The sequence below is a fragment of the Camelus bactrianus genome, chromosome 17 (genome assembly GCF_048773025.1).
Source record: "Camelus bactrianus isolate YW-2024 breed Bactrian camel chromosome 17, ASM4877302v1, whole genome shotgun sequence".
NCBI classification, from domain to species: domain Eukaryota; kingdom Metazoa; phylum Chordata; class Mammalia; order Artiodactyla; family Camelidae; genus Camelus; species Camelus bactrianus.
In genome coordinates this window covers 24,591,169-24,617,164 of record NC_133555.1, presented here as the reverse complement: position 1 = coordinate 24,617,164, position 25,996 = coordinate 24,591,169, and the positions used below count along the sequence as shown (strand labels likewise).

General features: G+C 40.0%; 1 protein-coding gene across 5 annotated transcripts in view; it reads left to right on the top strand.

Annotated features, from left to right (window-relative positions):
• PTPRG (protein tyrosine phosphatase receptor type G) overlaps positions 1 to 25,996 on the top strand; it is a 673,139-nt gene that overhangs the window by 166,063 nt on the left and 481,080 nt on the right. The gene's annotated exons all lie outside the window — the stretch shown is intronic.

Below are 25,996 nucleotides of genomic sequence, written 5' to 3'. Positions count from 1 at the left end.
TGCCAGAGTATCTCATTTTGTAGATGTTTGGTACATATTTTTCAAGTGGATGGATGGATAAATGAGTTCATGCCAGTCTGTGCTAGGGAACTCACTGAGGGGATCCTGCCATGAAATCCAGATAAATTAGTGGGTGATTTACAAAAGGTTTCACTGTTGGATCCTTTTAAGTAACGAGCTCCCCTGGTGAACTTAAGATATAATTAAATTCCTAAAATAATTTTTCCATGCCTATTTTTTAATAGTGTCTGTACAGGGTAAAGCAAAATATACATGCCACCTGAAATCTGCTTTTGTCATTAGAAGAATAGAAGCCACTGAAGAACCTCAAAGTTTAATGCTAGTATTGTCATGTTATTTGCCCCTCTCTTAATGCCGCCCACGAAGTCTCCTAAGGGAATCGTTTCCCCAGAGACATCCCCTTTGCAACAGAGACCTTCTGATCAGAGGGAATTGGGGAGGAGTCAGCCTGGAGATTCATTCTCCCAAGTCCCAGCTCAAAGGTATCTCTACCTTGACGCTTAGCCTGATCTCACTCTCTCTCAACTCATCAGTCTCCCCGTTATTTTTCACAATTAATTTCTATCTTCTGTACAATTCCCTGTTCACCTACTTACAGCTTTTAAGTAGAAGTTATTTGTTTATTCTTTTGATACACTTACTAGTTGCTTACTGTATGCCATTCAGTAAGTGTGTTGTGCTATCATGGGAGGGGCCAGAGAAACTCCTCAGAATTGCTGCTGCCAGATCGCAGCCATTAAAGACGGGCAGGTGTTTGCCAGGACGTGCAGAACCTGGAGGCGTGAAATGATCCTGCTGTGATTAGGGAGCTGGGAGTAGCTCAGTCTGTCTGGAACATGTGGTGGAGTGGAGCAAGTTAAGGGAATACTGCAGGGTATTGGGGATGGACCCTGAAGGGTCTTAACGGAATTTTGCTGGTGACCTAGAACGGCTTCCTGAGGGTGAGAGAGAGTCACTGAAGAGTTGTGTCCGAGTTAGACCACTGGTTGTACGGGTAGGGATCAGTCACCGGCAGGAGAGGGCAGGATGAGAAACTCTGAGAAGCTACAGGGTTGTATCATCAGGGATTTGAGAGAGAGAGAGAGAGAGAGAGAAGGAAAGAGCCCATGGGAATTCATTACCATTAGTATGGGGAAGAGAAAGCAAAATGAATTGTCTGGGATGATCCCCAGGATGATTGAAGCTGGCGTTGCATTTAATTTAAAATGAGTAAATGAGGAACTGTGGGTTGGTTCTAAAGATAAAAAAAATTGCACTTGAACCTGTTAAGACATGGTGTGCTGTTTTGTCCATATTCTCAAGTCCTTTAGGCGTTATGCTCCTTGAGCAGAACCTTTGTGTGTAATTAATCTTTGTATCTTCCTGTTCTTACCTAAATGTTTTGGAGTAGGAGGGCTTTCAAGGTAGGGAATACATTGTGGGACAAGCTCTTTTTTCCTATAGGTGCTCTTTTTTTTCTTTTACACTTGGTCTGTGATTACAAGGATAGATCAGGTGACAAAAAACACATATGGTTACACGCTGATTAGGACTCCATGTATAAAAGAGAAAAATGTGGTGCCATATGTTTAAGGTACCCTGAACAATTTTCAGTGCAAAATTTGGCTTTTTTTCTCCTCTGCTGTTTGAGAGAAATTTATTCTAGCATCTTAGAGATGTGTTCTTTATCTTTTTACCTTTGTTCTAATTCTTGCTACTCGAGTTCTCAAGTTCCTTAGCATCCTCTCCCTGGAGATGGTTTCGCAGGTGTTTGTAAAGCTAATGGATGCGGTTGTATGTTGTAAGAGGACATCAATACCTTCCTCAGGGTCCTTGTGACCCTTGGAAAAAGTGTATTAGGAAGATGAAATATTGTTCACTGCTGGGTTGGTATCAAGTGCTGTATATCAAGGGCTAACAATTTAAATTGTTGCTGTGATGGGACATTTAAAACGTGGGGAAATCAAAGGCTGAGAGTCTGGGTTTTAAATTGGCTCTGCCGGTAGTAGGTTCTTGGAGTCTTTTTCCAGGGTTCTTTGGCAATATCTGTGAGGGTGTTAAATACCCGTGGTCTTTGATCCAGCACTTCTGCTTCGAGGAATGTGTCTTTCAGACACGTGTGCACATACCCAGTTTGGCGTCGTAAGTCTAACAGCCTAAATTACCAACAGTAGGGACTTGGGTAGTTTTCGTACATCCTTATGATGAAATGCTTACTAAACATCTACCGAAATGAAACAGATTGAGCTACAAGATGTATAAAAATTATTTGAGTGATAAGATCCCAGCAGTGAATAGAGCTCAGAAGTCTGGAGACTGTATGCATAAGTAAATTGTTATCATGGAGAACTGAGGGCTATTGCTTTTTTACATTTATATTTCTATAATATTTTAATATTGTATAGAAGTGTATCTGGAATACTTTGATTTCTTATACCAGTACATTCATAATATTTCCCAAAATAATCCCTTTATTTCATAATAGATGGCTGAATTATATTGAATTCAGGCAGTTTTCTTTGTAACAGTTTTGAGGGGAGAGAAAGAAGAAAAAAAATCTAAAAGGAAAGCAAAAGCCTTTTTGTCTCTTTAATTGGCTATATCTAAATTTTTTAGGTGAAACATTTTTACTGGCATTTCAAATTTTATAAAATGCTGATATGAACCATGCAGAAATTAATGAACTGATATTGACTCAGTTCAAAAATGAACATCAAGATTTATTGAGCAAAGCAGTAAATATTGACCCAGGCAGAGGTAAGGTCAATATTTGCTTTGATATAACATAAATCTTAATATGTAGTAATCTATAAATTTAGCGGGTCTACAGAAGGCATTCACAGAGTTATCTATAAGTATGTATTTTTCATATCTGTGATAGATCAAAGTCAAACATCTTTTTTCCTGGTCATAATATTTGAAAGGATGATAGTCTCTTCTTTAAAGCTAGCTTCTTTGGGGCAGAGGTGGGGTGAGTGTGGGAGGGTGGAGGGACGTGATTAATTCAAAGATTCGAAGGAAAAATATACCTCGCCTTATACGTGCTTAATAATTGGAGAGCACTGATTTGCAGTGCGCTGGGTGATTTACTTAAAGGCTACCCATCTTCCTTTGTAATCTAACAAAATGGTGCTCATTTATTATATCTGATTCAGTTCATAAAACCCACTCTCTGACTATATAAAACAGGGGAGCATTCTATCATTCCCTTTGGATATTGTTAAGCTCTGTTACATGGAATTTTTTTGTTTTGGCAAGTAAAATATCATTTATATATATCACGTGAGTAACATTTTATTGGCTTTTCCCTTGTTGAAATTACTAAGTTGAACTACACTCTTATTCCTGATTTGTCTCTTCTCTTGGTGGGATGGGCCTCGTAGCAATATAACTGTAAGAGAAAACTTACTAGGTTTCATTGGCTTTTGAACATTTAGTCTTGCTGTTACATAGCTGGAATATGTGCCTAATGTGTGCTTAAACATACGATTTTCTGTTTGTTTAAATACAAATGGGAACTCAGTTTACACGGCCCAGTGTCATCTTGTACCTGAGCAAAAGTCTTAAGTCTTACATGGCCCTGTTGTGGTCAGTCCACCTTGAGTATTCCTCCAGTACAAAGTGGGCATGATGACCTTCCACGGTTTGTTAAATGATCCTGAAATTAACCTCATCTCCGTCTCTCAACTGGCAGTTTCCCATGATCCTGTTGAATTGAAGATCAGTAGCATTAAGGCTAGTGTGTCTTCTTGGTTGTCTTTCTTGATGTTAAAATTTAACCTGTTGTCTGTTTCATTTACATCAATTTCCTGTCATATAATTAAGACCTTGTTTAGGTTAAAAAAACAAATGGGTGGTATGTATCTAACGTAGAATCTTGCCTTCTTGACAAATGCTTTCTGGTAACTTTCGGAATCCTTGCTTTTCATTAGTAATTCTACAGTGTATAATAATGTTTTCTGTGAGTGTAGCATTAAATGTGATTTTATGTCATGTGAAGAATGACTCTTCTGTGGTATAAGTACTTGACTTTAGCATAATAAAGTCATTTCTTCTTGAGTTCTTTATCAAGGAGAAACTCACAGTTTGGTGCCAATAGATCTTTAACACTTCTCTGCCACTTGCCAGTATCACTTTTTAAAAAGAGAGAGGTCATGCCCAACGCCTTCAGCTGGGAGAGTATTTCAGAATTTGATCTTGTGGCTTTCATTATTTCCTGGTACCCCTTGTTTTCTGTTTTGGTGTAAGTTTCCTATTAATTATATATGTAAGATTTTATAAAAACTGAGCCATTTTAAGGAAAAAATTGAACTCAGTAGTGGTACAGCTGGTGTTCTGATATGATGAGATAAGTCTTCTCTGGAGCAGGTGTCACCATCTTGGAAGGATTGAGAAGCCTCTTGGATGTCATACAGTCAACCTGTATGGGTGATGTGAAAAATCACAAAGAATATAGTTTCTTGAATTGGCTTAAACACTAGGGAAAATATTTAGTGTCCTAATTTTCAAAAAGTATAGCTCATTGTATGTCCTTCTTCTGGTACAGCCATATACATTATTAAGAGTCATTAATGCACACTGGTACAGTCACGCGGAATTTCCCCGTGTCACCTCCCCAGCCGCTCCTCCTGTTTTAGGGTCTTCAGGATTGAACAGTGGACCGTTGCATCTACCCGCCACCACCCATTGTCAGTGCTTATTGCCTCTGATTTGTTAAATGTTTTACGCATCATCCCTGCTTACTGTGATGGAGGGAATTTCAGAGAGTGAAAGCGGGGCCACTGAGGGCGTTTTAAGGTATGCATTATGCCCCGCGGCCCACTTCCTGAATTTAGTTGACCTTGAGATCCTCCCTAGGTTTGTGAAAGCCACTTGATCCACATTTCCTGTTTGTGTTAGTCCACATTCTCCTAGTCTGAAGGCTGTTCCCTGGGAGGAAAACAAGCTCCTTCTTGAAGCTGCTTGAAAATTTGCTGCTCCCAAAGGTATCATTTAGTCGCTCTGCCCCAATTATTGTTGGCCTCTTTCCCTCCTGGAACTCGTTTGTCTCTGTCCCACTCTTTCCCCTCGTTCCAAGTGTTAGGACAGCGGTCTTCCTTTGAGCAGGGAGTGCATGCCATTAGTACATTTGGTATTGATTGGTTGTTGAGAAATTTTAGTAGGAAAATGAAATAGGAGCCTCCACTAACTAGGCTGTTGGAGGAGTATCCGCAGAGATGAGAGAAAAGCCATTTGTGGTGTATTTTTGCCTCTGGGGCTCACTGTGATAATGGGAGGTATTTTCTCCTCACTGTTGTGAAGTACGTAGTCCACACTCTCCTCCTGGGAAGTGATTTTGACACTTTTGAAGGTCCTGTGGCTTTTACATTCTTCCACCACCTCCTAACGAGCTATCTTATAACATCCTTTTTGTGTAAAGATTGCCCTTTCTCTCACCATCCACTAGGGTGTGAAAAGGAAGTTTCAACACATACGGCCAATTGGACCATGTGCTTGCTGTGCCAGCGAGGACCAGTCAAGATTAGCTGCTTTTGTCATCTGAGTGCTCCTGGCTGGCAGTATTAGCAGGATTTTTCTCCCAAATTCACACCGAGGTCATTTCCAGGAGCGTGTTTAAGGATTTGTTTTTGTATCAGTTACCCTTTCTAGCCCCTGGAAAAGACCTCCTGACTCTCCTATCTTAATAATCAGGACAATTTATATCTTAGCATAGGTCTCTAGAGGCAGGGCGCCACCAGGCTGCATCTTTGGATTCTGCCATCTTTAAGGTATACTTTGTGTTGTTTCTATCTTGCCATCCTTAGCTGGTAGGCTTTGCACTTAGAACCACTTTCCTCATGGCTTTAATAGGACTTCAGTTCCAGAGGTCAAATGCAGAGGTATAAAGTCCTGAGAAAGAAGAGATTGTATTCTTTTCTTGTGTCTCTATTTAAGAGCAAGTAAAACGTTCCTCAGAGCACCGTCCCTTTGGCCTGTTAACTCTTCTGTCTCATTGGTCAGAACTGAATCACCTGTTTGTTCTTAACCCAGCCACTGGCAAGAACATGGGGATGGGCATGATTGCCTGAGACCAGTCAGTCTCTACTCAGAAGCAGCAGGGGCTGGGCCATGGGACAAGCAGCCCTTGTGCCCACTCCCCTTGCTGACTTTCCCAGCTCTTAAAGCGAAGCAACCTCATGGCACTTAATAAGGGAAGAAGGCGCAGAAAAGAAATGTCTGTACTTTTGAAAAGAGTTTTTGATTTCAGTAGCCTGCCGTGGTTGTAAATAAAATAAGAAATCTCCATGAATTTGGGGTCCTTTACGGTATTCAGGGTTGTACTGTCACCACTGGTTACACATGGCTATTTACATTTAAATTAATTAAAATTAAATAAAAATCACACTAGTTAAATTTCAGGTTCTCGGGAGCCACAAATGGCTACCCTTTAGAGTTCTTCTGTCCTTGCAGAAGGCTCCACTTGTAGTGCTGTTCAGAGGCTTTAGACGTTGAGAAGGCAGCAGGTAGCTCTCACTGAGGACTGACTCTGTCTTGGGCCCTGGGCTAATTGCTTTGTATGTCTTCATTGTTCAAACCAGCCTTCTGAGCTGTGCCCTTTTTGCAGAAAGGGAAGCCTCTGTGGGAAAGTGGCTTCCTGTGGAGCAAATTAGAGACCTCTCCTGAGCAGTGACAACTGTCTTCCTGCTGGCCCTCCTAGCCCCTGGAGCTAAGTTTGGAAGTGGGACAACCTTGTAGACATTCTTCTACGTGGAAAGCATTAGGTGTGGATGTTGGTTTAAGATCTTCTTGAAAACTTGCATATGTCCCAAGTGTACAAACTTCTCAAACCCAGAAGGGCCCCATGTAGACCTCCCTTCCCCTTGGTGGTCTCGGGGATTTATGCTCCTAAGCATACATTTTGCTGAGGTTCTGTATCTTTGGCTAAATAAATCAGAGACTGACAGTGAGTGAGAGAGAGAGTGATAGTGATAGTGAGTGAGTGTGTGTGTGTGCACGCACGCGCGTCTGAGTGTCTGTCTGTCTGTCTTCCTCTCACTAGCCTTCAGTTTGTTGACTCATTCACTGAAAGCGTATTTCTCAAACACTAGCCATGAGGCAGGTTCGGTTCTAGGTACTGGGGCTACAACAGAGAACAGAACAAACAAAATTCTATTTTTACCTGGTGGGGACTGACAGTGAGGCATGCACAAAATAATATGTAATCTCATCAGTTAATACAATGAGAAAGTAAAGTAAGGCCATGCAGAGTCATGAAGGGGAGAGTGGTGCTGTTTTAGAAGGGGAAGCCAGAGATGGCCTCTCTGATGAGGGGATATTTGGGGAGGGACTTGCACATAATGAGGGACTGAGCTGCATGGATGTGTGGGGCAGGCATTCCAGGCAGAGGGAAGAGAGGAGACGATGGAACTCGGAAAGCTTAAATGGTATGCCTAGAATCACTTGCTTATTTAGTTGGGACTTACTCTAGAACCTCGAGTAACCCAGGATGCTGCTCAGTATTTTAACCATACACAGCAGAGCCCCCACGAGAAAGAATTATCTGGCCCCAAATGTAAATAGTGTCCAGGTTGAGAAACCCCATTCTAGAGGCTCAGCAGAGTGCCTTGCGTTTGCGCAGTCTGTCACCATGATGCTCTGAGAGTTCCACCTTTCTGGTCACTTACTGATCCATTTCCTTAACGGAGTGAGTGTTCTGTGGCAGGAACGCAGCAGACTCTGTTGTACAGGTTGGCTAAGCGATTACAGAATCAAGTGAGTGGTGTGGTGTTCAGTCCTCTCTGGAGACTCGAGAGTTGAAATGGAAAGCCTAGCAAGTTGACCATTCCAGGAGTCTTGGCGTGAAATCGCAAAGGAACGCATCACAACTCCGGTCGTGGTGAAAGCCCGCTTCTCATGTCCGGGGAAGCGATGAATGTGAGCCGGGCTGCAGTGAGGAGGCGGTGAGATTGCTTTTATTATTATTGTTTTATTTCTGAGGTCCCTGGTGACTACTGCACGTGTCAGTCCTTTTGATCTAAGAGGCTGTTACGAAATAATATCTGTCTTAGTATAGCTAACCATGAAGGGACCCTCCAGAATAAGCTGATCAAGCTGCTGGAGCACCATGAGAAAATTTAGTTACCTGGTGTGAACCTTGTCAAGTCACTTGAAAGCTGAGCAGGACATAGCACATTTCTTAAATGATCACTTTTAACAAAGGGAGTAGAAAGGAAAATAGAGCTCTGAATGGTGACTGACAGATCATCATGATCCAGCTTTTTGTCAAGTGTCAGCAGCTTAATGTTTGATACCAGTTATGTAAATGTTGTAATAATGGCCACAAATTCCTCCCAGAATGGATTCCTTCCTTGCCTTCTGTTTATGGCCTAAACAAAAATTATATTGTGGAGGCGGGCGTAAGTGTGTATGTATGTATCTGTACTTTTAACTCCCCACAGAGCAGATGATTATTACCACCTTCTGTGTGCCAAGCCCTCTTGTTCATGTTTAGATGTAAAGACATATTCATGTGGTCACTGCCCCCAGGGAACTGAAAGTATCTTTTCCCTTTTCTGTTCTGAAAATGAAATCTCATTATCAGTGATAGTGACTTAGAAGATTAAATATACCAAGATCTAATATATTTATCCTGAACTCCTTTGGTGGTTCTACTGAGAGGTTGAAAAGGTGCAAGCAAGGTCATTCACATGCCAGGGTGACCCAGAAATAGTCTGTTTAAAAATTTGAATGGTAACACCTTACCCAAGAATTGATGTATCCATTTCAGTTATGTTTTCCATGTGTGTTAATCCAGCTCTCTTGGTCCCTATAGTTTGGAACTCAAACCCAGATGCCTGTTTATGGTGCAGGTCGTACAGGAAGCTCTTTTCTCCCCAAAGAAATGCTGGAATTAATGTAGTGTCTTTCTCCTACCCTGGATTCTTTCTCACATCCCAGATTAATTCCAAAGAACTCTCTTCAGTCATTAGTGTTGATACGAGACTTTGTTTTTGGACTATTCCTTTTTCTTTCAAGTTTTTTCTCTTAGATTTTGAGTCTCGCATCTCTGATTGATACCGTATTTTTCAGGTTTCCATCTATGTATACAAGGCATAGATGTGGGATTTCAAATCTCTCTGATGGAAATACAGACTGAATTATAAAAAGGAAAGTATGTGCCTATCACAAATGTATTCTTTAATACAATCATTATATTAAAATGTTTTTCCAAATTAAAATGTTTGTTATAAAACAGCTAGTCATTGTTAAAATGTTAACAAAATAGGGAGATAGCCACACTTCATTTTTTTAAATTGAGTATTTTTTTTCCTGGTTAGAAAAGTACCATGCTCTTTTATTCTGTTTTCTCTTGGCTTATTCAAATACATAATGGTTTCCCTGTAGTAAATAATTTTTCCTAATTTTCTTCATGCAGACAACCCCCAAAATGTATAGATTCTCATTTGAGTAATTTGTCTAAAGATTGCTCCAGCTGAGTGCTGCCCCTTGCAGAATATATTTTACTGAATCTTAAGAGCATTTAAAGTATTTTTTGAGATGTACTGCTTGCCATTTAGATGTTTTAAGTGATTTTAATAAATTAGGTACAGCTGTAATATAAAAGGTGGAAAATACATACTTTCAGGGTTCAAAGACACTTCAGTGGGTTGTAGAATGCTTAAAGTACAGGTTCTGATGAATATTTGATTTTGAGCTCTCATTACAGAACAGAATAGATTTATGCAGTGGGAGGACAGGAAGTATAATAATTAGAAATATATTAATTGATTTCAGATTTTTGTCTGTAAAATACGAGTCATAAATACAGTTATTAGAATCCATGTTTATGGCCTGGGAACTTGACTGAGAGTGAGAGTAATTCATCAGAATGGCCACCAGTTCCACCATTCATCACAGCAAATTGTGAATTTATATCTCGGTAACTCACAGGTGTGATGTATGTCTTTTTTTGGTAGGGACATTTACTACAGGAATTAATTTTAGACATTGGGAGACTTTTAACGGCCGTTTTAACCATTAGTAACCCAAAGATTTAAATAATTTTACTCATTTCTTGTCATTAGCCTCTAGGAGTGCTGTTTCTGTGAACAAAAAGACTATCATCAGTACAGAATTGTTTGAGTATCTCTGTGTTTTCCTCTGTACTCAGTCTCAGTGTAAGGAGTCCTTGGCAGGGGCCTAAGTAAAAGGTTGTTCAGAGAGTTTTTCTAGCCTGTATCTGGGGCCAAAGAAGATCGGGAATTGCTGAGGTAAACATAGTAATGCAGGTTTTTTTTTTTTTTTTTTAAACTGCAGGACTTCTCAGAGCCTTTAATATTCCACTCCTAAAAAATTGGACATTTAGCCTTCCCCATGCACTCCACTGGGAAGGAAGGGAAAGAGAAAAGAGGCAGTGAGGTGTAGGAGGGGGAGTGTGGGTAGGAGATTGGATCTCGTGAGCTGGATCAGCGTCTGTCTGCATTTTTTCCTAAAAACGTTACGAGGGCTATGCTGGTGTTCTGGATATGGCTACAGGGAGATTTCAGTCGGAAACGATGAATTTCACATGAGTCACATGTCTACTGTGAAGTAAAATGTGGAGATAGACTTGACTACAAGGGAAAGCCAATATCCATCAGGAATATTTTCTTCTTTCTTCCTTTGTGGCAATAATGCATTAGAAAGAATTCCTTGGGGAATGACGTGCCATTTAGTTTTTAATGTGATGAAAATATGTATTCAAGTTACCATAAATGAAAATATTTACTAGATTTGACTACATACAAATTTATGGGCATGTATTTTGTACAGTACCTTCCTTAAGAGGATGATGATGTCTGGGAGTGTGGGGTGGTTTTAATACATACGGAATTTGGGAGTAAATGGACAACATTTTAACAACAAATGTTTAGATGATAGGAATTAACACCCCCCCACCCCCCGCCAAGAACAAAATTTTGGATTTTACAGAAATAAAGATTTTTGTAAGCCAGACTGCAGGTGATTGGGCCTCAGCAGTGAGAGTTTGGAAATTATAAATTTTAAGAGTTAAGAGGGAAAGAACTGAGAATGGAGAGGATGGAGAGAGAAAGAAAAATGGTACTTTGCCAACTGTAAAGAGTAGCGTGTACCCCAATCAGGACAGTCAAACGTGTTTTTAGACATTGCCATGTGTCCCTTGCGGGGAGTCAGGAGGGCAGAGTCGCTGTTGATTGAGAATCATTGCTGTAGAGCACGGAAGACATAATAATAGGTTGTAGCAGTAGAGAGTAGAATTCTAAGATGGTAAAGTTGGCCATGATGTTTGACCTGACAAGTTAATTAGGTAAGTGTAAGAAGTTCCTTATTGCAAGTGGTGAATGTGAGTGTTAACCATTTTTTGGTAACAAATATGGTGGCATGGGTTTTATTCCCTTTTGATTTGTGCCATATCAGCCCTGGAAAGCATGAATGAAGTTGGTTGCAGCTCAGACTCGAGATGAAGAACAATAATTAGTTGCCTAGTTAATGGCGTATATGTTCCCCCCTGCTCTGTGCAATTTACTGTTTAGGGATGAATGATTAGGTATGTTTTGAGACATTGTCTACCTTAGCCGTAGGGCTTCATCTCACATTTGCTTATGTGAAGATTTAAAGCTGTTGCCTGAATTAAAGTGGTAGACAAGGTCATAATGTTAATTATCTGAACATGTTAGCCTGCAGAATATACAAACATACGTACGTAGATTTTTTTTGCCTGGTTGTGGGACTAATTCTTTGAATGATTTTCTTCACTTTGCATACGCTTTCCCCCCTGCATTGAATCTTGTTCCATTCAGATCACCTCTAATTTCTGTGGAAATGGCTTCATAAAACGAGCTGTGATTTGAGATCTTCTTTTAAAAAATGGAAATTGCATTTATCCAGGTTAGAATTTTATCTAGAATTATAGCTTAATAACACTTAATATTACTTTCAAATTCATATTTTAACACAATTAAAAGTTGGCTTTTTAAATTTTGGGGTAGAAAGCAAGCTTTTTAATCTTTTCTCTTGCCTGCATAGGAATCTTTTTTTCCTTGGCATGGGCAGCAGTGCCCTCTGTCACACCTCCCTTTACCTTCTACGCTTGGGTTCTGGGCTTTTAAATTCTCTGGCAGAATCTTCTCCCTTCCCCTGGCCCTGGAGGTTATCCCTTCCTCTGGCTCATGTTTCTCTCCTGAGACAACTGCATGTCACCATTGGCCGCCTTCTGCTTTATTTCTCCTACTACTTGTGTTTCATAGTTGGGGAGGTCGGCGCGAGGTGGGGGGAATCGAGTTCCGTGAGAAGAAAGTGGACTCTTATCTCTTTTACTCTGTACAATGCCTTTTACAAAAGCAGAACAAAGAGAAAAGAAGATGCATTATGATGAAACTTTGACACTTGACCATAATGAAGCTTTTTGTTCCCATCATCTTGAGTGGAGGCTGGAAAATCTGCCAAACCTCTAATTCTGTGTTCAGCTCAGGTTTGCCCTGGCACCTAAGAGGGGAGGGAAAAAAAGGGGTTGCAGAAACTGGAGGGCTTTATCTTTTTGTCTTTTTTTTTTTTTTTTTTTTTTTACTTACTGCTTAATTTGGGTGGCATATTAACTTCATAATCTGGTAGTTCTTTGAGTTTTGTTCAAAGCATACAAGCCGATCTTTCCCTGTGACTTCTGTCTACGTGTTAATGCACGTTTAAAGTCATTAGGATGCTAAGGGTTAGTACTCGAATCCTTTGGCTTCTCTCTTAACTTAACTTTGTTTTGCAGTTTAATTATCATGGAGCTGAGATATAAATCCAATATCAAGCATAATTATTGTGCCTATACAACTGATGTTTCCTACCTTGCCTTAATGTGTTCCTATTCCAGTGAACTGTCTTGGGAACAATGTTAACATGATGTATCCCTCGTCCCTTTTTTCTTTCCTGAATCACAGTAGGGCTGGGGTAGCTTGAGCAGATATGAAAACTGTGATGACTTCTCTAACTTTTATTTACACACACACACACACACACACACACACAGACGCGCATGGCTCTCTTTTTTAAGCATTTGAATTTTGGTAACATCAGTCTCTTGACAGTTGTAGAGTAGATATTTTTCTGGGTCTATACATAAAGATACATGTTTTTAGTGTCATTCCATAGTACAGAGATAGACAGACCGTAAGTTCTTCAAACATTTCCTTACTGAGGGACATTCCTGTTGTATCCAGCTTTGTGATGCTACTATAGGGCTCCAGCATTCATCCTTAGGTGCTGGTGCTTTTATTTTTGCAACAGAGATTGCTAGAAATGGGGCTGCAAGTTCAAGGAATATGGTATTACTTTTTCCCCATGCCCTTCAGTACAGAGCTTTTCAGGTTTGATTATTTCTCTATCACAAAGAATGGGAGAAATGAATAGAACAACTTCATAATACAGAGACTGAAAATAAGCAAATTGATCAACTGTGAAAGAATTGCTTTTATAGGCACAGCCAGCATTTAAAACATCAGATGTTGGGTTTGCTGAGTTTAAATTAAAAACACACAGGTTCAAGTATGTGTTTTGAGGGCTGGTGTAGGGCAGAGTGTGGTGCATGTGTTTTGGGGAGAACTGAACCAGCGTATAAACTCTTTGGAAGGGTTTCTGATCAAATGTAGTCAGGTGGAAACTGTCCAGAAAAAAAAAGTGACAAAGACCATATAATAACAATTGCTTATGAATTAGAGACTTAGGAGATGGAATTTTATCAGATATGATATTTGGGAAATGAAAGTGATCCAGTGCTTTGCTTGCTTTGTTATATATTTTTCATAGATTTGTAGCTAGTTTTTGATTGAACTGAAGTGCAGGAGGAAAAGGAAAAATTAATACCTGTCTATTGATCAGTGATAGCAAAGTAACAAAGAGCTCCAGTTTGATAAAAAGAAATGGTGGAAAATTCCAGGGATGCTGTAGATTTCAGAGTTTGAGACACGTGGCCAAAATGAGAGACTTTTGAATTGAAAGTGGTTGTTGGATAAATGATAATTTATTGAGGATTTCTTTTGTGTAAAGGCGTTTTGGGTGAATAATGTCTTTTAATGTTTCCCATCAACCCTGAGAAGAGGGTATGGTTATGACTGTGATTTACAGGTGTGAAAATCAAGGAACATGGAGTTAAATAACTTGCCTTTTGCTCACTGCTATGTCCTGAGATCCTAGAAAAGGCCTCACACATAATATATGCTTAATAAAAATTAGTTCTGTGAATTAAAAAAAAAAAACTTCAAAGCTTCTACCTGTCTGCTTGTCCCTTCATGCCTGGCTTTGTGAGTATTAAAGAGATTGCTGTCCTTCCCCAGGGTGACTAAACAGAACACAACAAAACATCGCATTGAAGATTTCTTTTTTCAAAACCTAGTTCATTCCCCAGTGCAAAGTCTAAATGACTTTGGTTACCAAGAGGCGCCCATAGTGTGGGACCTTCATGCTGGTCTGGCCAATACACTGGGAGAGTGGCCCCAGGGCCAGACTGCATAGTTACGCATTTCTATGCTTCAGCCAATCATTTTTGCAGAAGATGGTTCAGGTTTATATAAATACCCCGTTTGGAATTTGTTTCTGGCGCTAGAAAATCTGGCTTTTTATGTAAGTAACATGAGAGTTGGTGCTGGAGCTGTTGTGTAAGGGTCTTAAGCAGAGCAGCACCGGAGCACATCCAGGACACAGAGTCCTGGCAGCCTCAGTCTGATGCAAACCTCAAGTCTGTTCCAGTTTGTTTTCTATTCATTAGGCTGGATCTGTCTTGACCATTCTCTGGGGGAGCTTTCAGAGTTAAATTCGTTGTTTTATAATTAGCATCCATGTAATCGACACAGGGAATGTTACATGGATTTGTGCATGCAGCGGGTGGAGAGGGGCGTGAAAGCTGGCTTGCCTGCTAGTGTCTGTGCCCCACTCCCCGTCCACAGGACAACTGAGCATCACAGGTTACTGTGAAATCACAATCCTGTAAAGGTTATTGGTTGAAACAAGATTGAAAGGAATATCTGACCTTGTCCCCAAATGCAGAATTTATTCTTTCATAACAGCTAGTTAGTTATGAGAGAGTAACTATCCATCCAGTTCCACGTTGTACTTCTTTCTTGTGCCTTCTGGAGTTCTCAGCTCCCAGTAGGTGTCCTCTCCCCTTACCCCTAATTAATAGTTTTGATCAGCTTGCAATTATGTGTGTCCTTAAAGAAAGATCCCTTAAAGATCTTTATTTGTCCCTTAAAGAAAATTCTTTCAACATTTTAACTTGCAAGACTAGAGGGAAGCTTGCAAAAGGACATGGCCTGCCGTATTCCCTGAATATGGATGCATCTTTTAAAAAGTACAAAAATAGTGTTGCAAGAGAAATGTTTGGGGAATCTTCCTTTTGATAATTTAGTTGATATAAAAAGATAAGCTGAATTTTATGAAATGCTCAACAGTCTTAAAAATAGCTTCACATACATAGCTCATTTCTGTGAAAAACAAACATTAAAGATCTTGGCAGAGAGTTGAAGGTTCTGATAGCAGTAGTTAGGTTGGTCTGAAAACTGCATCTCTGGATTTTTTTCTGTGTTGTAGGGAGTGACTTAGAGGCCAAGGGATACTATTTGCTAAGGAAACGGTACTGCTGTCCCCTCCAAAAGTGCTTTTGGCAGTTTTTTTCTTTTGGATGAATGAGAGTCACGAGGTTGACTGACTTCCTTAAAATGTTAGATGATTTTTATTGAACCCCAAGTTCCAATTATTGTTGGAATTTTTAGTTTAGTTTATTGAACAGATTGGTATCGACACAGGTATCATTTGACAGTTGTGGAAAGAACCCATTTGCGTTTGTTAATTATTTTCTCTTGATCAAACTAGTTCCTCAGCTTCAGAATACTCAGAACCTACCATCAATAGGGAGCCAGGAAGGTGTCTCCTGCCCTTGGACTGACTGATGTTCTACACAAGAAATTCTGTCCCTTTAGCTGGAGGTTCCCGTTTCTTGATGTTCTCTGGTTGCGATGACCTGTAGCCTTGTATTTTGCCACCGTGTCTCTTTTATACTTCATTCTTCATCACCAAGAACATTTGTCACTCCTGAACATGCTCTAATTTTCCCTGCAGCTGAATCTTAATTAACATAGATTTTGAATCTGGGATGGCTTCTTGTTGTCTGTTAAATTCCCCCCATCTTCAAGACGTATTTCAAAAACCACTTTGCCTAAGTATTGCCAGATTTTTTATGTTGGTCCATCCTCCAGTTTGAATTGATTATTGCCTGCCTCTGTAACTTTCCTTATTATTTTTGCACTGAATTTTAGCTAACTATTGACTGGGGGGAGGCTCTGTATTACATACTGGCTTGTGAAATTCTTGAGGGGCAAGCTTTAAGTTTTGTTCCTCTTTGAATCTTTGCTGGGTCTAACTTGGTCCCACGCGTAGAGAAGTTCCTAAATAAATATTTGAAGTACTTTATTGAATTATGTGTCTCTGTGGAACACAGAAATAACATTTCTTCAGGTCAATAAATAGTAAAGTATTTGCTTGGTAGCTTTATTTTGTAAAGATTCATCCCAGCACTGTCTGACAGAGTTCTTCACGATCATGGAAATGTTCTGTGCTGTGCTAACACAATAGCCACCAACCACACGTGGCCGTCGAGCACATGGAATATGGCTGGTGTGGCCCAGGAACTGAAATTTAAATTTTATTTAATTTTAATCAATTTTAAGTTTAAATAGTCACTCTTGGCTAGTGGCTCCTGCCTTGTACAGCACAAGCAGAGAAATAAGTTGTTTTTATTAGGATCTTTTCCTCTTTCATTTCAGCAATCTTTACCAAGCACCTGTTAGATGACAATCCTGTCTCTGGGCCCTGGAGATCCTAAGAACGTTAGTTAATTGCAGGCCTGAGGAAGCGCTCACAGGACCGCAGAGGGTTGGACAGTATCTCAGTACTCATTAACACAGGACAGTCAGTGTGATACTGTCAGGGTAGACAGAGAACTGGGGACACAAAGAAGAAAGTCAAATAACGCCAAGGATTGTTTGCAGCCAATACCAGGGGATTGGAGGTAATACTGGAGAGGTCAAGGAGGGCATTGCAGAGAAGGTTCGCGTGGGACGAGCATGTTTTCTGGGAAACGGCAGGAGGGGATTAGCAGTCTGTTTCTAGGTACTTGAAACATGGTAGGTGGTGATCAAGCAACCTGTTAGCCATATCTGAAGAATTCTCCCGTAGAAGACAGTGCTTTGAAGTTCTCTTACTTCATCTACTTCTTTGACTCTGTGCTGTGACACTTACATTTCTAGGGTTTTCAGGTGTTTAGCTTATACAGTTGACTCTTGAACATCTGGGGTTTATTTGAGTGTAATTTATAGTTGGTCCTCTGTATCAGTAGTTTGCTCTGTAATGAGGATTCAGCCAACCACAGGACTGTGCAGTTCTGCAATATTTCCTATTGAAAAATACCCACTTGTAGGTGGATTTGGAGCAGTCCAGACTTGCTGTTGTTCAAGGGTCGACTGTAATTAAATCTTCACTGTCTAACACAATACCTGTCATGTAGAAGGGGCACAAGAAACTTTCATTCATTCATTCGTTCCTTCCCTCCTTCATTCATTGATTGATCTGTATGGCAAATACTTGGTCAGCTCTGTGCCAGGTTCAGTGGCTGCACTGGAGAACATAACCCTTTTTATCCCAGGTTCCTTGAGACCCATCTTAGTGGGACATTTGGACAAGAAGCTAGTGAATATAAATAATAATAATAATAATCACAAAAATGAACTGCTTATTATTTATAACTAAGATGGTTGATTTCTTGAATATGTGTGTAAGCACATTTGACTGTCCTTTATGATTGGATTACTGCATTCTGTTGATTCTTGTTTTGTGGTTGCCTTTATTCCTTTGATAACTATGTTCGTTTAAAAAGCTAAAGCTCTAATCTGTTCTTAGAAACAGTAATCAGTACATATATGTAAACAAAAAATGTGCAGTAAACTGTATATATGTATTTACATGCAATATAGTGTGTATGTGGAGTCGGAACTGTGATAATTCTACCTAATAAAACTGAAAAAGGAAAAAAAAAAAAAGAAACTAGTGAGTATCAGTAGGTGAAACTGGTCTAGTATAGCCATGAAGGAGATGAATAGGCCTGTGGTAGATAGCTGTAGGCATCTGTTTTACATAGATGGTGAGGGAAAGTCTCCTGGTCATGTGATGTACCCAGAAAAAGAAGTTCAAGGTGAAAGAGCAGCCAGTTACAGGAAAGAGTATGTGGTGGGAGAAAGCCCACGGCGTGCTCTGATGTCTTTCTGAGGACCTCGGCGCTCGGAGTAAAGGGAGGCAGGAGTCCTGTGAGAAGAGGTCCCAGAGGGAGGGAAGGAGGCAGGCAGGAGTCAGAGTCTGGAGAATTGTGTAGGATGCATTAGAATAAAATGCTCAGGGTCCAGAGAAATCATTAAAGGTGAGCAGTATGTATATTTATTTAAAGATGATTTACTTATACACACACCCCCTCTCCTTCTCCCTCCCTCCCTCTCTCTCCCCCTCTCTCTTTCTCTCTCTCAAGGACAGAAATGTAGAGTCTTAGCCCATCTGAGAAGTTACTGAGCACTTGTGTTCATTCTTGCTGCTATTTTGAGACACCCTCCTTTTGGCCGTAGATTAACACCCATTAAGGAACTGCACAGAAGAGTTCTGCATTCTCGTGGGAATGCTTGAAGCTAAGGAAACTGGGGGAACATCTGATGAACCCTTGGAGAGACAAAAGTGGAGGACATAATGCTGCACAAGTAGGTTTCGACTCCAGGTCTAATTTTAAGAGGGAGCCCTCTGCGAGAGGCAGTTAATTGGCCAGAAGAGTGTGATTGCTCCTAATTGCCTGCCTAATTACACATGCCGGGGTTGGGGGCTGAAGGCCTGGTGCTTGGCACTGTATATCACAGATGACTTGTCCCTAGAGAGATGAGAGTAAAATACCTCCCCTGGATGAGCCCTTTTCTGCAGTGCTCCAGGCAGTGGGGATGCAGGTAGGAGGGGCTGCGGGATGTAGGTTATGTAGAGGGTCTTTCGTAGGTAGGTAGACCTGACCCAGCTCAGAGAGTACACATCCTACCCAACCTTCTAACTTCAGGAAGATTGATTTCTGACTTGTCTTGTTTAAGCCTTTGTCGGTCATCAGTAGGGTATGCAAGGAGTTGAGTGACATAGATGCTGTTAGGACTCTGCCCATATTTCCTCTTCTCATTTCAAAGCACTTTTTTTTCTTTCTTTCTTTTTTTTTCATGCTGGTCTGCATTCTACCTGCTGGCACCTGTAAGTTTGCTTGAGGGGCTCTCTAGGGCCACAGGAACCTGCAAATGGCAATCTAGAAAGGCTGTGGAAATTTATGCCAGCAGCTTACAACCACTGATTGATCAGAGTTAGACAGTACTTCCTTGTCTCCCTTCCACTCCCCTGTTGTTTCCTGGCTCACCTCCCAAATAAAGTACTAGAACTTGAATCTTGGCCTCAGTATCTGGTCCTGGGTAACTTGAAACTTTACAACACTCAACACTAAGAAGGGTTGACACAGCAAATGAATGGCCGCAAGGCTTCATAACCAGACAAAGAAGTCACATATGAAACCTAAGTTAGATTTCTCTGAGTAAGACAAAGCCCCGGTTGTTAAATAAAGTATAATCATGAGAATTCATTTGAAAATAGTCATTTAAATAAGCAGCTCTAGGAAATGACAATCAGATTTTGTTTTGTTGTTTTACAGGAAGAACTTTTTTTTTGTTTTCTTTTGTTTTTTAATGAAGCTGGAAAATATCAGAATATTGAGTGGGGGTCAGGCAGACCCTTGGGCCCTCAGTGAAAATTAGGGAATGTTTAATGAAATTGTCATGAGTTTCTTGCATGAGACCAAATCAGAGGCAAATTAGATTTGTTTCTGATTTGGGCTGCATTTGGTCTACAAAAATTTTGGCTTTTTTGTATGTCCTTGAATTACTTTCCAATGTTTAAGACCTAAGGATTTTAATTTAAAAAGCCACTATTAATATGTTACTTTATGAAAAATCACAGTGCACTGATTCTAAATAGAACTATAAAGTGAGACATTCTGGCCACACTGAGCCCTCATTCCTGCATGACAACAGTGCTCCGTTCTAGTTCTACCCTGATGCTCAATAATTTCTTGCACTTTTATCATTTATATTACTTGCCTTGTCCCGGGAGCCAGTTGAATTTGCATCCATGATCTAAGAATTTGTTTTCAGTTCATTAACTATTTGAAAAACTTAATTCTTAGGCACTCCTGCCAATTAGCTTTAAATATGAAGATGAAATATCTATGAAATTAGGAATGTGTGTCTGTGTCCATCCTCTTTGTTTTAGAGGATGGTCTCCTTGATGGTGTGCTATTACCAGTTAATGGGATTTTGTTAACAAAAACATCGATTAGCTCAGAGCTCTCCCAGAACGTGCCTCTACAGGGAATGGGGAGGAAGTTTTGTAATTACTTAGCTGTTGGAGTGTCTGACTTGGGTCCATTTAGTTATGTTAGCTAATTTCAGCTGACTTCAGAGTATCTGCCAAAAAGTTGAGAAACATGGGAAGAATTACTAGTTGTGTCCTTTTGAATGATCACAGTTTCAAATCTATTATATTTTTTGGAGACTAATAAGGAATACTGTGTTGTGTAGAACATGTCATCCCGTCCCACGTTCTGATCCCTCCAGTGAAGAAAATTTTGTCCATGAGGATGGTAGGCTTTTTATCAGCATGATAACAAGATTCAGTTCAATGTAGGCAAACAGGTAGTTTTTACCTGAATTGTTATGAGAAATGTCAGTTAAATTAACTGAATTTATTAAATAACTAGTAATTCTTCCCATGTTTCTTAACAAATGTGATTTAAATCTAAGTCAGAGCTTCTGTTCATCATGAGATGACCAGTGGTACCTTATTGAATGGCTATAATTCCCATTGTGAGCAAAAATACTCCATAGGTAAATATTTTGTGTAGGCTCCCTGTAATGTAGGGAAACACCAGTTCCAATTTGACTTTAAGACTTGTAAAGCAAGGAGCAAGGTACTTCCTGCTTCCCTCTTCCTTTGAGTTTCACTAAGACTTGTTTTCCGTGAGGCAAAGGTACCTGTCTTATTTAGTATCTCTTCAGTGTCAGATGTCGTTTATTTTCCAAACCATCACTGGGCTAATTTGACAAACCCATCAGTGCTAATTCAGTAATAGATGATGACAGTGCTTTATTGATCAGTTGAGTCATGTATTAAATGAGTCAGTAAGTTTAGTGTGAACCATCAGCCAGGCTGGTGAACCCTACCTTCACACTTAGGTGGCATGAAAAACAGACATGAGAGGAATAATTTCATCAGATGTTGATTTAAAGAATGAGTTTGGGGTGGAGCTAAACAAGAGTATGGGTGAGCCAGAAGCTGTGAAGTTTTAAGGAAAGGAGACATCAGTGTGGTGTTAATCAAGGCAGAGTGGTCTAGAGAGGCAAGGGCCAACGTAAGACAAGTCACTATAAACCTCTTAGAAGAAAACACAGGCAAAACATTCTCTGACATAAATCTTAGCAATGTTCTCCTAGGGCAGTCTACCCAGGCAATAGAAATAAAAGCAAAAATAAACAAATGGGGCCTAATTAAACTTACAAGCTTTTGCATAGCAAAGGGAACCATAAATAAAACTGAACAACAACCTACAGAATGGGAGAAAGTATTTGCAAAAGACAAGACTGACAAGAGCTTAATTTCCAGAATATATAAACAGTTCATACAGCTTATTAATTAAAAAAAAAAAAACCCAATCCAAAAATGGACAGAAGACCCAAACAAGCAATTCTCCAAAGAAGATATACAAATGGCCAATAGGCACAGGAAAATTTGCTCAATATTGCTAATTATCAGAGAAATGCAAATCAAAACTACCATGAGGTATCACCTCACATCAGTCAGAATGGCCATCATTCAAAAGTCCATGAACGATAAATGCTGGAGAGGTTGTGGAGAAAAGGGAACCCTCCTACCCTGCTGGTGAGAATGTAGTTTGGTGCATCCATTAAGGAAAACAGTATAGAGATTCCTCAAAAAACTGAAAATAGACTTACCATATGACCTAGCAATCCCACTCCTGGGCATATATCCAGAGGGAACCTTAATTTGAAAAGATACATGCACCTCAAAGTTCATAGCAGCACTATTTACAATAGCCAAGACACGGAAACAACCTAAATGTCCATCAACAAATGACTGGATAAAGAAGTTGTGGTATATTTATAGAATGGAATACTACTCGGCCAAACTAAGAATAAAATAATGCCATTTGCAGCAACGTGGATGGACCTGCGGAATGTCATTCTAAGTGAAGTAAGCCAGAAAGAGAAAGAAAAATGCATTATGACATCACTCATATGTGGAATCTTAAAAAAAAAAAAGACTAAGTATTTATAAAACAGAAACAGGCTCACAGACAAAGAAAACAAGCTTATTGTTCCTGGCGGGGAATAGGGTAGGAAAGGATAAATTGGAAGTTTGAGATTTCCATATACTAACTAATGTATATAAAGTAGATAAACAAGTTCATACTGTATTGCATAGGGAACTATATTCAATATCTTATAGTAACTTATGGTGAAGAAGAATATGAAAACGAATATAAGTTCATGTATGATTGAAGCATTATGCTGTACACTAGAAATTGACACAACATTGTAAACTGACTATACTTCAATAAAAAATATACATATACAAAAAGAAAAATAACAGGAATATGTAACCTAGTTGGCCTGGGTCTTCACAGAGCTCTTCTTTGCCCAAGTGATACTTCAGCTGAAGATTATATCCAGGATCTACTCTTTCTTCCAAGGTAACAATTTGATGGTTGTGATTGTTTATTTCATTTTAATTCACTTTCTAAAGTATGTATGAGTTGATTATCCACTTTGTGCTGAGCATTGTCCTGGGTACTAAGGCATTTAATGGGTGTTCACTGTAGTTAGGGAGAGGCACAGAGGACAATTCACATAATACTACCATGTGATAATTGCTGTAAAAAGGAAGTGTATGTGCATTTTGGGACTGAGCTATAATTTATCCTAAGGGGTGGTCTAGTGAATAGGGAAGATTTCTGGGGAGAAGGTGATTCTTGTGCTGAGTCATCAAGAATAAGTAGAGGCCACCTGGCTGAGCAAAGTTAGATGGTGTGTGGGTGGGAGGCAGAGAATGAGATTGTTGAGGGTGGGATAGGAGCTGGTGGCAGCATATTTGAGGCAGTGGACAAAGTGTGAGCACGATGTGGAGACCAGAGCTGGCCTCACTCATGCTAGGAAGACACAGGTAGGTCTCGACCTTTGAAACGAATTGGAGGGCAGGCAGTGGAGGTAGGTGAGTTTAGATTTCCAACCTAGGGCCTCGTTGTTGAGAGCCTTTGTGCCATGTTTTGAAATTTGAAATGGAGAGCCATGTGCTGGATCTGTGCAGGGGACTGACTGAGTTAGTTTGAGATGCTAGCAAAATGTGCTGTTGGAAAAGTCCTGTGGACCATTGTCTACTTGAGCCTGAGCATTGGGGTGGGATGAGAATTTGGAATTAGCTGAAATGATTCAAGGAGAATTTGTGGAGCAACACCGCCCTGAGAAGTACTGATTTTTGAGGAGCTGATAAGGGGAAAGGAATCCGAAAAGGGAAGGCTAGGGATGGCGAAAAGTGCACAGTGAAATTTAAGTGCTGGGTGAGCCACAAACTGGAACGTTCTAAAGAGGAGCCTTAAATGGTGCCAGTGGACCGTCACTCAAAGAAGTCTGTCATCCTTTTCTGAGCAGCTGACCTGACCAGCAAAGCTATGTGCTGATTGGGGTGGTGGTGGTGTTTAATTGGGCAAGATGTCACTGTCCTTCAACTAATGGTTTTGTAAATATGTTCCATAATATGTAAATGTTTTTGATTCTGCAAAGACATTTTTAACCTCAGATATGTGTGTGTGTGTGTGTGTGTGTGTGTGAGAGAGAGAGAGAGAGGGAGCGAGCGAGCGCGCGCGCAAGGGATCATAGAGTTTATTCCTGGAAAAGGTACTATGAATGGGGAAGTTGAGGCTGACTTAGAATGTGACATCTAAGTTACTTGATCTTCATAGTTAATCATTTTTAAGTTTCTTGCTCACAGTGCTGGGAAATTAGAAGCCTGATAATTCCATTCAGTGATCATAATCTATTTCTTCTGCCCCCCCTCCCCCATTTTTACTCGTAGAAGCAAATATCATTAACAACCAGAATGACCCATTCGCTCTCATTATGAGATACAATTCTTTTCAAGAATTTAGTATGCATATCCTTGACCTTTTTTGGAATTAGAAATTATCTTGAAAATTTACCTCTACATCTGTAATTTCTGTGGTGTGCTCAAGAACAGCTTAATAGTCTGAAAATGGATGAATTTAAAATTAGAGCGTTGAAGGTCGTAACCCAGCAGTGGTAACTCAGCTAATGAAATATTCATTTCCAACTACGAAGTGGCACCGTATATCAATATGTTGTCACTGTCTGTCATCGTTACGTAGAGCACAGGTATATTTATGCATTTATAAATAGCTGAGGGGAAAAAAAAGAGGCTAATTACATGCAGAAATGCGACGGAAATTTTCATGGCTGTGCTTCTAACAGGCAACTGCAAACCATTTTTCCAAGCCACGTTTGTGAATTAAATATAGGTTCTGCACATTAACCTCTGCTGTGTTTGGTTTTCAGAATGATGTAATTAGAGGGAGGACAATTCAGGAGATATATGTGCCCTTTTTTAGGTCATGTCCACACCAGGGGTTTGTTTAAACAAATGTAAAATGAAGTGTAGAATTTAGCACTTACCTAGGAAAATTAAACAAAAAACCCTTTGGATTGAATAATCTAGAAAATTGTACAAGAGAGATATATTTATATAATTAGTTTTACCAATTAAGAATGAATTTACTTGACCAAAAATCAATGTAATTATCCAGATAATTCAAGCTAATTAAAGTCCTTCCCAAATCCTTAAATCTTCATTAGCTGTGTATTTCTGGTAAAAGCAGATTTTTGGGTGTTAAATTAGTTTTATAATTTGTGTCGGTCTTGCTCTATTTTGTAGTAGACCTGGCTTCAGTTGATAATGCCCACTTGAAAAACAGATGTCCCTCAGGGAGAAGATAAAGTGGGAAATAGAAAACATGACCCATCAAATTGAAAGCATGCTGGCAGTCATACTGACAGATCTTAGAATACAGCATCTTTATATCCACATATACATAGGCGGGGATTGAGAATTCATTAGAAGTCACATTAAAAGGGTTGAACGTGTGTGTAGGGTCATGGTAATATCTTAGGTAACTGCCTATTTTATGCATGCGCACACGTGCGTGAAGGAGGCTGAGACCTATCTCCTTTCTCTTCCTTTGATTTCTGTACTTCCCTGGCCTGTAAGGACCCACTCCTTCCCCCTCGTTCTGGCTTCTCATCCCCCCTTTTCCTGTAGCCCCTCTCTAAACTGAAAGTGACAACCACTCATTAGATTTATAAATAAATGCCGCCTTAAATGAACATCATACGTAGGTTTCCCCCAATCATATGTGCCTCTGGCCGCTTCTTCCCATTCACGGTGGAATTTAAGAAAACACATTTCCCCTGTTATCTGAGGGAGGTGGAGTAGGTGGTGGTGGATGTTCCTGTCATCCGTGGTTGCTCAGAAATTAAAAGCAGAAGATTTGCCTCGGGCAATCAGTACTTTATTTTAGCTTCTAAAAATTTCGTTTTGTTCTTTTTCTTCCTCCTTGATTGTTCCTAGCTTTTAACGTGAGAAAAGAACACAGATTATAGCTGAGGCTCGCCCACCTCATGACCAGGAAGGCACAAGATACAGGCAAACTTAGTTCTTTGTACAGGACTTGGCCTTGGGTTGTCTCGATAGCCAAGACTTAACGAAGTATTTTGTTATCAGTCAATCACTAGATAGGGTTCTGTTCATCTTCGGAGAGCTT